Source organism: Arachis stenosperma, chromosome 4 (genome assembly GCF_014773155.1).
Source record: "Arachis stenosperma cultivar V10309 chromosome 4, arast.V10309.gnm1.PFL2, whole genome shotgun sequence".
Taxonomy (NCBI): Eukaryota; Viridiplantae; Streptophyta; class Magnoliopsida; order Fabales; family Fabaceae; genus Arachis; species Arachis stenosperma.
Window position 1 is genome coordinate 9,369,157 of NC_080380.1, and position 13,779 is coordinate 9,382,935.

Below are 13,779 nucleotides of genomic sequence, written 5' to 3' on the forward strand. Positions count from 1 at the left end.
ATACCTGCGATACAGATGTGTACCATCTATAGAGACAAAAGGCTTGCAATGCTTGAAGGCCTCGACACATGATGGAAAAGCCCAAAATACCTTGTTGAACATACTGCAGTCGCGTACCAGGAGGTGTCCATCATAGAACGGTTTGACGCGTAGGTCATAAATGGTACCAGGAAAATAGCTCTACAGTGCCTGAAGTAGCTTCGGAACCTTATTGTATGACTCTTCTCAATTCCCGTATATCTGTGCAATTGCCTTCTACTTGGCCGTCCACACCTTTCTGTAGGTTGGTTTGAAGTGATAGCTTGCTTGGACCGCACCTTGCAATACCAGAATGCTTACAGAGGGGTTGGACTGAATCAACGATAAGATGACCCTACAGATCAGACTGCTATCTAACTGACGATAGTTTTGAGACATCGTGGGTACTAGACAACTGTGCACTCCACCCACCCTCCGAACCTCCCTGAACACAACAAAACAGTATTGCTTAAGCCATGACGTACACCTACTTAATATATCGCATTGAAGTACTAAAAAGCACAAGTAAATTTAAGCTTACCAGTATTCGAGGTTCTGTCGAAAGGCCACATGGAGGCTCCACTGACATTCATTCTAAGCTTGACGGCATTGCACATGGTAGTTTAATCGGTCTAATTCGATCACCCGGTACTCCGCACTCCTCTGAATACTGTAGTTCTTCACACCCTGAAGCATTACCTCTCGGCTTCAAAACTCGTGGCCGACCTAAAACTCTACACCGCCGTCTAGATTGTAATCCTCTTCTCCTGTATTAAGAAACGGAGTCCTCTCATGCATGGCGTCAAGATCCAGACTGTGATAGTGAGATGGAACTGCTGAAAGTGTCAGAATTAGGAGAGGTGGAGGCAGGACATGGCACGCCACAGTCAGAACAGGTGTCCGGAACACACTCATCCTCATCCCCACTATCGAACAAGTCGCTGTCTGCACTGTCCGCCATGTAATCCTCGTTCGACTCCTCCTCGCCCTCCTCTGCCTCATCCACTGGAATGGCGACATGAATGGGCGGTGGTGTGAGGGGTCGGACGTCCTGTACATAGGTCGAGTGTACGTAACTCCCACCACCACTGTGTCCCACCTCTGCTGAAAGCTCCATTACCTACTCCACCATGATCCTCCCATGGATGTCGAACATTAGTCGCATATGCTCGTCCCCAAGAAGTCAAAATAGTCAAAACCGTAAGACTCTATTACCCATGGGTGCCAGCAACCTATTCACCACCCTTTCGATTTCCCTCGCTTGTGTACCACCGAGCTTGCTCAATATCAAACTTTTCAAATCGGACAACGTCTTCACACGCCGGGTGCGAAACAATATCAGATCCTCACACTCAAATATCACTCCATTGTCGCCATTTCTCATATGACAATTGGGATACACAAGCACAACTATGTATGGACTATTACTGGCTATTAATCCCTTGTATTTGCGAGAAATATGAGACACATAAAGTATATGAAAACTTTGTAAAGAATACTAAGGGTTACACATCTTTTTATAGCTGCTGGGATTGTCTTCTATATATCTCATTTACAGTATAAACGAGATGAACATTTCATGTATCTCGTTTATAGTGTAAACAAGATATATGTGTATCTCGTTTATATTGTAAACGAGATAGACATGGTTTGGCTGACGTGTCTTATCTAGTTTACAGTGCAAACGAGATAAGACTAGAAAATTTAAATCGGTAAATATTTTTTAAATTATTTATTTTGGTAATTATTACTTTTATTTTATTTATTTAAATAAAAAATCCAATAAATCATCATATACTTTTTATATAAATAATTAAAAATACATAGCCCCCAAGCTTGACATAGAAAACATAGTTTTAGCAAGTTGAGCTTACCTTGTGGTTATAACTCGGTGTTTAATGGGAAGTGTGTAGCCCCCAAGCTTAATGCGCATTACTACTACTTCGAGCTTGAGTTTTATGATTATTATTTAGATACCTAACGGGTTTAAAAAAGAAAAGATAGGTTTTGAATAATTATTTACTTTGTTGACTGGGCTGCAATAATTTTGGTTGGCCGATTGGGATATGGACTGTTTACATTGGCAATGTGAATAGTTTCGATTGTTAACTTCCCACTAAATTAGTGGATTGTAATTAAATATTTTTGCCATTTTCTCATTGGGAAGAAACACAACGCACGACTCAAGCCACTTTTGCTTAAGTGGAAAAGGACATGTCTCCGAAATGTTTGTCTTCTCCCCTTTTTGTCCCTTTCTTTGTCTCGGTTTCTTTTGAAAAAATGGTTAGAGAAAAGGAAAAAGACAAGGTCAAAGTAGTTGATGTAAATAAGCAGAAACCCTACCATTGGGTTCACATTGATATGAAAACCCGAGCATCGTTGTGTTGCGATGTCGAGTCGCTTCGTGAGCTGAAAGCTTTGAAGCATGTTAGAGAGGAGTTGGGGTTTTTCATTAAACTTCTCCCTTGTACTAGTGAGGAGAGAGTCTGCGAAAGGAGGGGAGATTGGGGGTATTTCTATATGTATACTTCTTACTTTACTGAGTTGCATGTGAAATTCTCCTTTTCTGACTTTGAATGCAAAGTCTTGACTCAGCTTAATTGTGCCCCGTCGTAGTTGCACCCTAATTCCTGGGCATTTCTGCGTGCATACGAATTTTTGATGGATTTTCTTGAGTTTTTCTATTCTCTGAACGTTTTCTTTTCTTTATTTCAATCGAAGGATGTGCGGAAGGGCCTTTGAGTTTTTCTCAGTAGTTTCCCCAGACGCTCCATTTTTCTTTTGTACAAGTTTTCATTTAAAAACTTTAAGTCTTTGTTTGTAAAGGTTCGATCTTTAGAGACCGAATATCCTTTTTATTTAGATAATTAATGAACTGATAGAGAAGTATCCTCTGTATTGGAGTTTGGAGCCAATGCAGATTCTTGAGGCTAATAAGAGAAGTGAGGAAGAATACATTTTTTTAGATTTTCTCATAGAAAATTTTTCTGCTGGCAAATGCTTGTCTATTCTGGATATGTTACATTTTGAGAGGGAAATGATAAAGAGGGGATGAAAGCATATATAGTTAATCATGAACCTGTGTTTTTGTTTTTGATGATTTCTGATTGTTGATGTTTTGTTGCTGTTTCTTGTAGGTGGATGAGTTCCTCATCTGAAAACTTCTCGGCTCTAGTCCTATTTGAGTTGGAAAAAGAAAAAGGTTGGTAGTAGTTCTGGGGTGATGAAAGAAACTGGTGGGGACGCTGCCTACTCTGCTGCTTAACGTTCTGTATCTTTGAAGAGGAGGAAAGATGAGTCGAACAAGTCTTTGGAAGTCATATCCAAGGAAGGTATGGAAGCTGTTACTGGCGATAAATTAGTATTTGAAAGACATAAAAGGCTTCACAGGTTTATTGATGGAGTGAATCTCCAATCTCTTTAGAGCGACCAGTTCCCTATTGGTGAACTTGTCACTGATTAGTTGTTATGTAGATTGTAGCGTCGCGTTTGTTATGCGTTGGTTATGCGACCGAGTTGCTACGAGCGGAGCAACAAATTGCTGTGGACAAGGTGGTTAGCTTGGACCGGACCTTGAAGGAGAGGGATGACGTCATTGTTGACGTAACTGCAAAGATGAAAAGTGGGGAGGAGGAAATTACTAAACTTTAGGATCAAATCCGTCTTCTCCAGGCCGAGATTAAGGAGAATGACAAGACCAAGGGTGAGATGACATCCCTGATTCATGAGCTGGAAGGTGAGGGTCTTGAGATGTTTGTTGCAGGATTTGACCGTGCTGTTAGCCAAGTTGCTCTGTTTTCTCCCGACTTTGACGTCAGAAGGCTTGATCTGACGAAGATTATGATTGGCGCTCGACTTGTGGAAGATAAGCCGGGCGAGGGTCATGCTGAGAATATTCCTCCCCTCTCTTAAAGAAATTTGTTAATATTTGTAATTTGAAATTTACGAGTATGTTTGTTTGGTATTGTCATTTGGAAACCGATATTTAAGATGGTTATGTTTTGAAACTTTTTTACCAATGTATCGTGTCAGATTTGACTTTTATGAATATTCTGAATAGTTGTTGCATACATATGAATGTGATTTCCAACTTGTGTTTTGTTGGTTTGATATTGATGATTGTCAAAGAACAACTTAGGTATAATAATCGGGAAGAAAAAAATTATTAGATTTTTGTATACGTGAAATAGACCTCTCTGTTGTTGAGAGGTGTGGGGTGGTCGGCCTCGTTAAAACCTGTCAGAGTAAAACCCTCCTTAGAGATAAAACCTCGTAATCAGGAAAAAGAGTACCTGACCACTCCACTTTTACAAGAAGAGATTAACTATAATAGATCTTCAAGAATGAAATATTCCAAGTGTTGGAGAGGATCGTTCCTTCCAACGTTTCGAGGGAGTATGCTCCTTTTTCCAACGACTTTGGAAACTCAGAAGGGGCTTTCCCAATTAGCTGCTAATTTTTTATGCCCTGGTGGTTTTCAAACTTCTTGTATTTTTCTTAGCACTAAGTCTCCTTCTCTTAGAGTTCTCAGTCATATTTTTTGTTATATTGCCTTTTCATGGCTGCCTGTATGGTTCTTTGTCTGAGTTCGGTTAAGCATCGTTCCTCGCTTATTATGTCGAGCTCTGTTGACCTGGCTTCCGCATTTGCCTGTTCATCAAAGTACTCGGTCTGAGTAGACCCTTGGCTGACTTCTATGGGAATCATGTAGTCAGCGTCGTACACTAATCGGAACAGGCTTTCTTTTGTTGTGGATTGTGGTGTTGTGTTATAGCTTCACAGTATTTCTGGTATAAGTTCGGCCCAGTGTCCTTTAGCATCTGTTAATTTTTTCTTTAAGGCCTGCAAAATAACTTTGTTAGCCGCCTCTACAAGTCTGTTACCTTGCAGGTGCTCGACGGAGGAGAAATGATGTTTGATATGCAGATCGATTAAGTATGAAGCAATTTTTTTATCTATAAATTGCCTGCCATTATCGGAGACAATTGCTCTAGGTATACCAAATCTACATATAATGGATTTCCAAATAAAATTATGTATCTTATCCGACGTAATTTTTGCAAGTGGTTGTGCTTCTATCCATTTTGTAAAGTAATCTATAGCTACGAAAAGGAACTTTACCTGTCTTGGTGATATCGGAAATGGTTCGAGTATATCCATTCTTCATTTGTGAAATGGCCAACTAATATCTGAGGTGTGTAACAATTTGGCTGGGCTGTGAATGAGCGGTGTGCATTTCTGGCATGCATCACACCTTTGTACCTTATTTTTGTAGTCTTCTCGTAACGTCGGCCAGTAGTATCCTGCTCGTAGGATTTTTGTGGCTAAGCTTCTGCCTCCAGTGTGATGTCCATAGGTTCCATCGTTGACATTATCTATGGCATTTTCTGCATCTGCTCGGTCGAGGCATTTTAGTAGTGGTCGAGAGATTCCTCATTTGTATAGGTCGGCACCCATGATAGTGTAATGGCCTGCTCTTTGTCTAAAGGACCTCGGGTTTTCATTTTCTGGTATTTATCTAGTTCTTAGGTAGCAAATAATTGGGCTTCACCAATCTTCTTCATGCAACCCACTTAGAACAAATTTGATATCTAAACTTGGTTCTGTTAATGTGAGATGGTATAATTTGTCTGACAGGTCGGTTACTCTATATGTGGCTAATTTGGATAAAATATCGGCTCTACAATTTTGTTCTCTAGGTGTATGTGATATTTCAAAATTTTAAAAAGGTTGTATCATATTTTTTGCCGAATTTAAGCACTTTTCTAAAAGCGGATCTCATACTTGAAAGTGACCATTTACCTGTTGTACTACGAGGAGGGAGTCACAATATACCTTTAGATTTCTGACTTCTATTTACTTTGCTAACCTTAGGCCTGCTAGGAGCGCCTCATATTTGGCTTGGTTATTGGTTGTTTTAAAGAGAAATTTGATTGACTATTCAGCTTGAACTCCAGTGTCGTCTTTCAGGAGGATCCCTGCTTTGCATCCATTCTCGTTCGACGCTCCATCTACATATAGTTTCCATGTCTTGGTCGTTTCTTCTGTGTTGGTAAATTATGAAATGAAGTCGGCCAGTGCTTGTTCTTTAAGGGATCCTCGTTATTGGTAGGAGATATTGAATTCTGAGAGCTCTATTGCCCATTTCGTCAGTCGACCTGCTAGGTCTGATTTTGATAATATTTGACGTAGGGGTTGTCCAGCTCGAACTATTATCTAATGTGTCTGAAAATAGAGTCCAGACGCCAAGCGGTGATGACTAAGCCAAATGCTAATTTTTCGATTATCGGGTACTTTGTTTCGGCATTTTGTAATACTTTACTCACAAAGTATACTGGGTGTTGTTCTTTCCTTGTTTCTACTACAAGCACGGAGCTGACCGTGTTAGTTAAAATTGAAATAAATACGAAAAGGGGTTTACCTTGTTGTGGCTTCTTGCAGATAGGTAGTGAACCGAGGAGGTTTTTGAATTCAACGAAGGCTTTTTTATATTCATCTGTCCAGAGGAACTTTTTGAACTTTCTCAAGGTGTTGAAGAAGTGATATAACTTGGCAGCTGCTGTAGGTAAGAATCCGGACAGGGCTGCTAGGCGTCCTGTGAGTTGCTGCACTTCTTTGATTGACCGACGTTATTGCATTCTTATCACGGCCTAACATTTGTCAGGGTTGGCTTCTATCCCCCTGTTTGTCAGTAAGAATCCAAGGAATTTGCCTCCATGTACTTCAAATGCACATTTCTCTGGGTTTAGTCTCATATTGTGCCTTTATAATTGCTGAAATATTTCTTTAAGATCGGCCTCGTGTTGTTGTTCCGAGCTTGATTTGACCACCATGTCGTTGACATATATTTCAATGTTCCAGCCGATTTGATCTTTGAAGACCTTGTCTACTAATTTTTGATATGTTGCTCCTGCATTTTTTAGTCCGAAAGACATAACTTTATAGCAAAAATTACCTTGGTCAGTTACAAATGCTGTTTTTTCTTCGTCATCAGGGTGCATTTGTATTTGATTGTAGCCGGAATAGGCGTCCATGAAACTTACCACTTGATACCCCGAGGTGTCGTCCACCAGTCTATCTATATTCGGTAGTGGATAAGACTCCTTCGGGCAAGCTTTATTTAGATCTGTAAAGTCCACACACATTCGCCATTTTTCTGTGCTCTTCTTAACCATTACTACGTTTGCCAGCCAGAACGAAAAACGAAGTTCTCGAAAGAAACATGCATCAAGTAATTTCTGTGTTTCTGTTATTGCTGTATTTCTTCTTTCCGTACCAAGATTTCGTTTCTTTTGTGTTATAAGGTCAGGCGTTAGGATTGACCGCTAACTTATGGCATATAAAGTTCGGATCAATCCCTGGCATGTCAGCAGGCATCCATGCAAATAGGTCAGAATTGGACTTTAATGTTTCAATCAGATTTTGTTTGGTTCCTGCAGAGAAAACAGAGCCGATGTTAGTAAACTGGTCTGATTTCCCAACTTGTACCTTTTCTAGGTCATCTGCAGGGGCGGGACGGTTGTTGCTGTTCCTCGGACTAGCTCGGCTAAGGTTGGAATGCTTTCTGAGTTGTAAACAGAATGGACTTTTGTAATAATCTCCTTTGAGGTGGCTTTCAGACCCGCATTGTAGCATTGTCTAACCCACTTGTGATCTGCATGGACTGTCGTTATTGTGTTATCCTGCACAGGGAACTTAACACAAAGGTGAACCGTGGAGATAATGGCTCCAAAAGAGTTAAGAGACAGATGCCCCAAAATAACATTATAAGGACTTGCACAATCAACCACTAAAAATTGAATATCTAGGATTTTTGAGTTCGGAGACTCCCCTAGTGTTGTTCTCATCCATACATAACCTGATACAGGGACTCTTTCTTTGGAGAATCCTACCAATTCTGTGGGTGATGGTTGTAGGGCTTTATCACTGAGTTGCATCTTCTTAAATATAAGTAGAACAAGAAGTCGGCACTATTCCTAGGGTCAAGTAGAACCTTTCTGACTGTTAGTTTCCCCATGTGTACCGAGATTACCACTAGATCATCCAAGTTCAGGCATTGCAACTTCAAGTCGGATTTGTCGAAAGTTATTTGGGCAGCTGGGGCCGAGGTTTGGGCTTTTTTCTGGGACCTTTCCATTGTCATCATGGCCCTGTAACTTCGTTTCCTGGCTATATTGGTTGCTCCTCCTCTCGCGAAGCCACCTGAAATGTAGTTTATTACTCCTTTTGATGCAGGAGTTTCGACTGGTCCATACCAAGTTCCTTTTTCTTTGTGGTCGGAGCTGTAGCTCGGTTTGTTAGTGTCCTTTATTTCTTTCTGACTTCTAGAAGTGACATATTTATCCAATAGACCTTGTCTTGCTAGCCTTTCCAATAAATCTTTGGCCATTACGCATTAGTCAGTGGTATGGCTGTATTTCTAATGAAACGCACAATGCTTGCTTCTGTTTATATACTTTTGATCCTAATACGTCCCTGCCTTGCTTGGTTGTTGTGTAATATTTCCTTGATGATGTCTGATGCGTGAGCATCTTTCCTATCTTTTCCTAGTGAATTTGCGTCTAATTTATTGAGTTTAATAAAGAATTAATTATCTTTTAGCCAATATGGATGCTACTTTGAGTCTTGTGCAATTTTGTTTATTTTAGGTAGTATTCGGCTGGATTTGATGGAGTTTCTGCAGCACAAGAACAAAAGGAGATGGCAGCGAGGAGCGACGCGTACGCGTGACTGACGCGTGCACATGATTTAGAGCTTTCCATGGCGACGCGTGCGCGTGACTGACGCATACGCGTGATTTGAAGATTTGCTCAGTGACGCGTGCGCGTGACATGCGCCACGTGCTGAAAACGCAGAAAAATGTTAGGGGCAATTTCTGGGCTGTTTTGACCCAGTTTTCAGCCCAGAAAACACATATTAGAAGCTATAGAATGGACAAAACATGCGGTCCCCACCCATCAACTGAAGACCTGCTGATTATTCTGATTTAAATTCAAATCTTATTTTTAGGAAAAGATATTATTTTTAATTTTAGATAATTAGATTTTAAATTTATTAGGATTAGTTATAAAAAGGGATTCCATTAGTTAACTTAAAGAGGCCATCAGATTGGAACTCGGTACATTTTATCAGAATCCTTATTTTCTTCTCTAAACCATGAGCAACTAATTCTCCATTGTTAAGGTTAGGAGCTCTATCTATTTGTATGGATGATTTTATTACTTTTTTATTTTAATTCATGTATGGATTTATAATTTAAGAATTGTTTTCGCTCTTTATCTTATGAATTTGGGTGGAACAAAAGTATAACCTCTTTCTATTTGAGTTCTTGTAAAACTTGGAAAAGCTCTTTACTTGAACAACAGCTTGAAAACATATTCTCCTAAATTTTAATTATCTGGATTTAATAGGATACGTGACATATAATCCTTTTATTTTTGGGTAATTAGAGTTTTTGTGGCATATAAACTGGAATTTGATCATCACCCTCTAATTGGAATTAATTGACCAAGGAATTGGCTGTTGATGAATTTTAGAGGAGACTAGAAAGGTCTAAGGAATTAGGGTCTAGTCACATATAGTTTGCCATAAATTAAATCCTACATAATTAAAATAGTTAGTAAGAAAAGTTAATCCGGAAAAATAGATAACTCTGAAGCCTTAACTGTTTCTCCAATATTTTATTTTTAACTTATTTATTTGTGTGCCTGCCTTCTGATATTTTCAACTTAAACCTTTTGAACATCTCAAAACTATTTTCTGCTTGCCTAACTAAGTAAATCATTTAACCATTGTTGCTTAGTCCATCAATCCTCGTGGGATCGACCCTCACTCACCTGAGGTATTACTTGGTACGACCCGGTGCACTTGCCGATTAGTCTGTGGATTATAAAATACCGCACCAATGTCCTCCTTGTTGGTATTGAATTTGGTGTATGAGTCGAACTTTGGTATTAGTTTGAAAGGTTTTTTGGGGTCCTTGCTTTGGGACCTGGGAAGTCTTTCCTCTTCCTTTCAAGATAAGGGTCTTTCATTCCTCTGAGCTTCACGTAATTCCTTAATTTCAATTTGCCCAATTGCCTTCTCTATGGATTCTTCCAATATCTTCGGCTTTGCAACTGCTATTGCTTCTTGGAATTTCCCAGGTAGGCCACTTTTTATCGCATGCAACTGTACTTCCGGATTGAGGTCTGGGATTTCCATGGATGCTGTTGTGAAGCACATCATGTAATCCTTTAAACTCTCATGTTGTCCTTGCTTGATTTTACTGAGGTAATCTGAATCTCGCACGTAAATTTTGGATGCTACGAAGTGGTTTATGAACAATTTGGAAAATCCATCGAAGCTTGATATCGAACCTACAGGTAAGTTAGAAAACCACAATAAAGCAGCTCCATCTAGAAAAGTTAGAAAAGATCAGCACAAGATGGGATCGGAGTCACTATTGAGAAACATCATAGATTCGAATTTCGTAACACGAACTTTAGGATCTCCGATCCCCTTGTATGGTGTTAAGGTCATTGGAAGCGTACAATTTTTAGGCATTTTAAAATTCATTATTTCTTCTGAGAATGGGCCAACCCGTCGTCTTTCTGTTCTAGGAGGTGTTTCCCCTGTCTTTGCGTTTGACTTCGACTGACATTCCTCATGGAGGTTGGCATTGGCCTTCTTGTTCTCATTCTTTTCTTTGTCGTTGTTCTGCATTGTTGCTAACAGTTCGGCCATTCGTTGGTTTTCCGCCTGTAGAGCGGCATTAGCAGCCAAAAGTTCGGCGTTGGTTGGATTGGCCTGCGGATTCACTGAATGATCTGTCATGCTTTGGCTTCTGCAAAAAGAAAAGAAAACACAAGTCAACTGTGGTAGTGTTAGATAAAAACTAAGCGAGGCGGGGGCCCTATGGCGGGTACCAAATGTTCTGGCAAGGATACTCTTTCCGAGCTATACGTCAGTCTTGTGTTAATCCGGAGCGCCTGACATTTCGAACTGAACTGGGACTATTCTCGTGAAGTCGGACCCAAGGGTAGTACCTGTAAAAAGGACTCTGACGCTCACGTTAGTGAAAAATCACTTAGAAAAATGAGTGTATGATTAGTGAGTTGTTGTTGAATGATCTGTCGGCCCTAATCGACTTTATTCTCGTTTTATAGATTGGTTGGTGCTAAATGAGTCATTAATTTGAGTCGTTGATTTGAGCTGAGATCTTCGTGGCTGACTTTGGGGCGAGATCGTGATGAGTGGTTTGTTAGGATAGAATCGTTTAATTTTTGAATGTGGGTTGATGTGCCGAAGTATAACGCAGTTCATCCGATATTATAAGAATATTATATAATATAATAATATATTATTCTTTTTATTAAAGATAAATATTTTATTCATTAAAAATTATAAAATAATTAATTTTAAAACGTCAACAAAACTTACTATTAATTTGGATTTCTTAAAGAAAATAACTTCTTAAGAATAATTATAAAAAATACACATAATCCGAGATGATATAGAAAGTTAGAAACCGCTCCATTGTTGAGTACTTCATATTGTTCTGCTTCTTTTAAAAATTTTTAAATTTCTTCTTTTAAATTTACTATATAATTGTTGCCCATAAATATTTTTTTATACTCATCCTCCCGTTTTAGTTTTTAATTCGTCTAAATCCTAAATTTATTTTTATGTGAGTAGTTTATTAAGTAATTGAGTACCAATTTATAAGGTATAAAAATATAGACATTAAAAATATAAAAATAAATTATTAATATATATATATATATATATATATATTATGTTTAATAAAATATTAAATAAGATATAATAAAATTAAAAGGTTCATATTTTATAAAAATTAATAAAAGATAAACTTATAAACAATTGATAAAAGATAAATATGTAAAAATTGATAAGAAATAAAAATATAAAAATTAATAAGAGTTAAAAATATAAAAAATTATATCTAATTAATTATGTTTCTGTGTTTTAATATTTTGAAAAATTTTGTATGTATTTATGTATTAATGTGCCTATTTAAAATTTATGTCTCAACAAAAAAATAATAAACATATATTAACATATCCATATTTCTACCTTATCTCTGTATTTTTAAGACCAAACATTGCCTAAAGCACGGATAATTAAGTGAATTTAAAAATAGTATATATTATTTTTATTATTTACTAAATTAAAAAAATTAAATATCTTATATAATTAAAAAATATATTAAAATAATTTAAAATTAATTTATATTTAAATATTAATAAAATATTAAAATACATTCTAATTAATTTAAAAAATTTTATATTTTATACATATTTTGTCTCGAATATCTCATAAAAATTTAAAATTTGTTGAGTTATATCACTTGTCTACGATCAGTATCTGTATATCGTAAGTACTAGTTCTTCTTGTCGTTGGCAAGGAAGACAATGTAAAGTATCTATTTTCCAGAAGTTTTGTAAAATGGTTTAGTGTTGGATAGACATTAAGGTTGATTAATTTGGTTATTTTTATTTTTATTTTCAATAAAAATAAAATATAAAAATAAGTTTAGTTAAATATTTTAATATTATTTTCAGTTAAAATATTTTTTAAAAAGAGTACAAAATTAAAATATTTCAATTTTTTAATTAAAAAAAATTAATCCAAAACATGTTTACCGTGTTCTATCCTTCAACCCTCCCTTTATATATATCCCATCAAAACGAAACCCTTACTTTGTATCTTGAAATACACAAAATGAGCGCCTCCAACCTCTTGTTTTTACTCTCTTGCGTTGTTTCTTCTAACCACTCTAATAAATTAATAATAGTTCTTTTTCATTTTTTTTTCTATTCAAAGGTAAAAGATCTCTTTTAAAATTTGTTTGTTATTTGTTTAAAAATTCTTGGTATAGTTGAAAAAATATTAGATTTTGATATGGTATCAACACTTCCAACCCTTCAGTCTTTGTTGACGTTATCAATTTGTTCTCTGTTAATTATATATTTGCGGTTAGTTTTCTTTCACTCCGATAAATTGAAAGCTCTTTTATATTCTTTCGTCCATGTGTTTTGATTTTTTGTGTGTTCTAAGATTTTTGTACTAAGATATCTTTTAATTTGATGGAAATATAATAATTTTTCTGTTATTATATTTTTTTATGTTAGTGCATTTTTTTCTATTTTTTCTTTGATTTTAAGTTCTTACAAATCATCAAAGAAAAGAGTTCTAATTTTTTTTTGTTATATTCATCTTTTTAAAAAAAATTGAAAGTTTCTTTATGTTTTCTGTGTCTTTGATGTTTTAGTACTCGGTTGGGCGCCATTATTTTAATAAAAAAAAAGATATTTTTTCAATTAAAAAAAGATTTTTTTTTATTTTTTAGTGTGTTAGTAAATTTCTAGTAGTAAAAATAAAAACGCTAGAAAAGATTAAAAAAAATATTTTTTGAAAAGCTGTCATTTATATTTTTTTTAAAATATCTTTTTTCTTTTAAAAAAATATTTTTCATGTAATAAATAAACAAAAAGTATTTTTATATTATTATACCCAAATATAATTGATAAATAAAAAGATCTCTTTTCATGAGATATTTTATGTTTACTTTTTCATAAAATCTTTTAAAAAAAATAACTAAAGAAAAAAAATTTTTTTTAGAAGATCACCTAAATAATCCTTTAATTTTTTTTTGTATTCTTCTCAAATTTTTGTATGGGTATATTTTTCCATTTGATAGAAATAACATAATTTGTTAACTAGTATATTTTATATGTTTGTGTATTTTTTAGTGTTTTC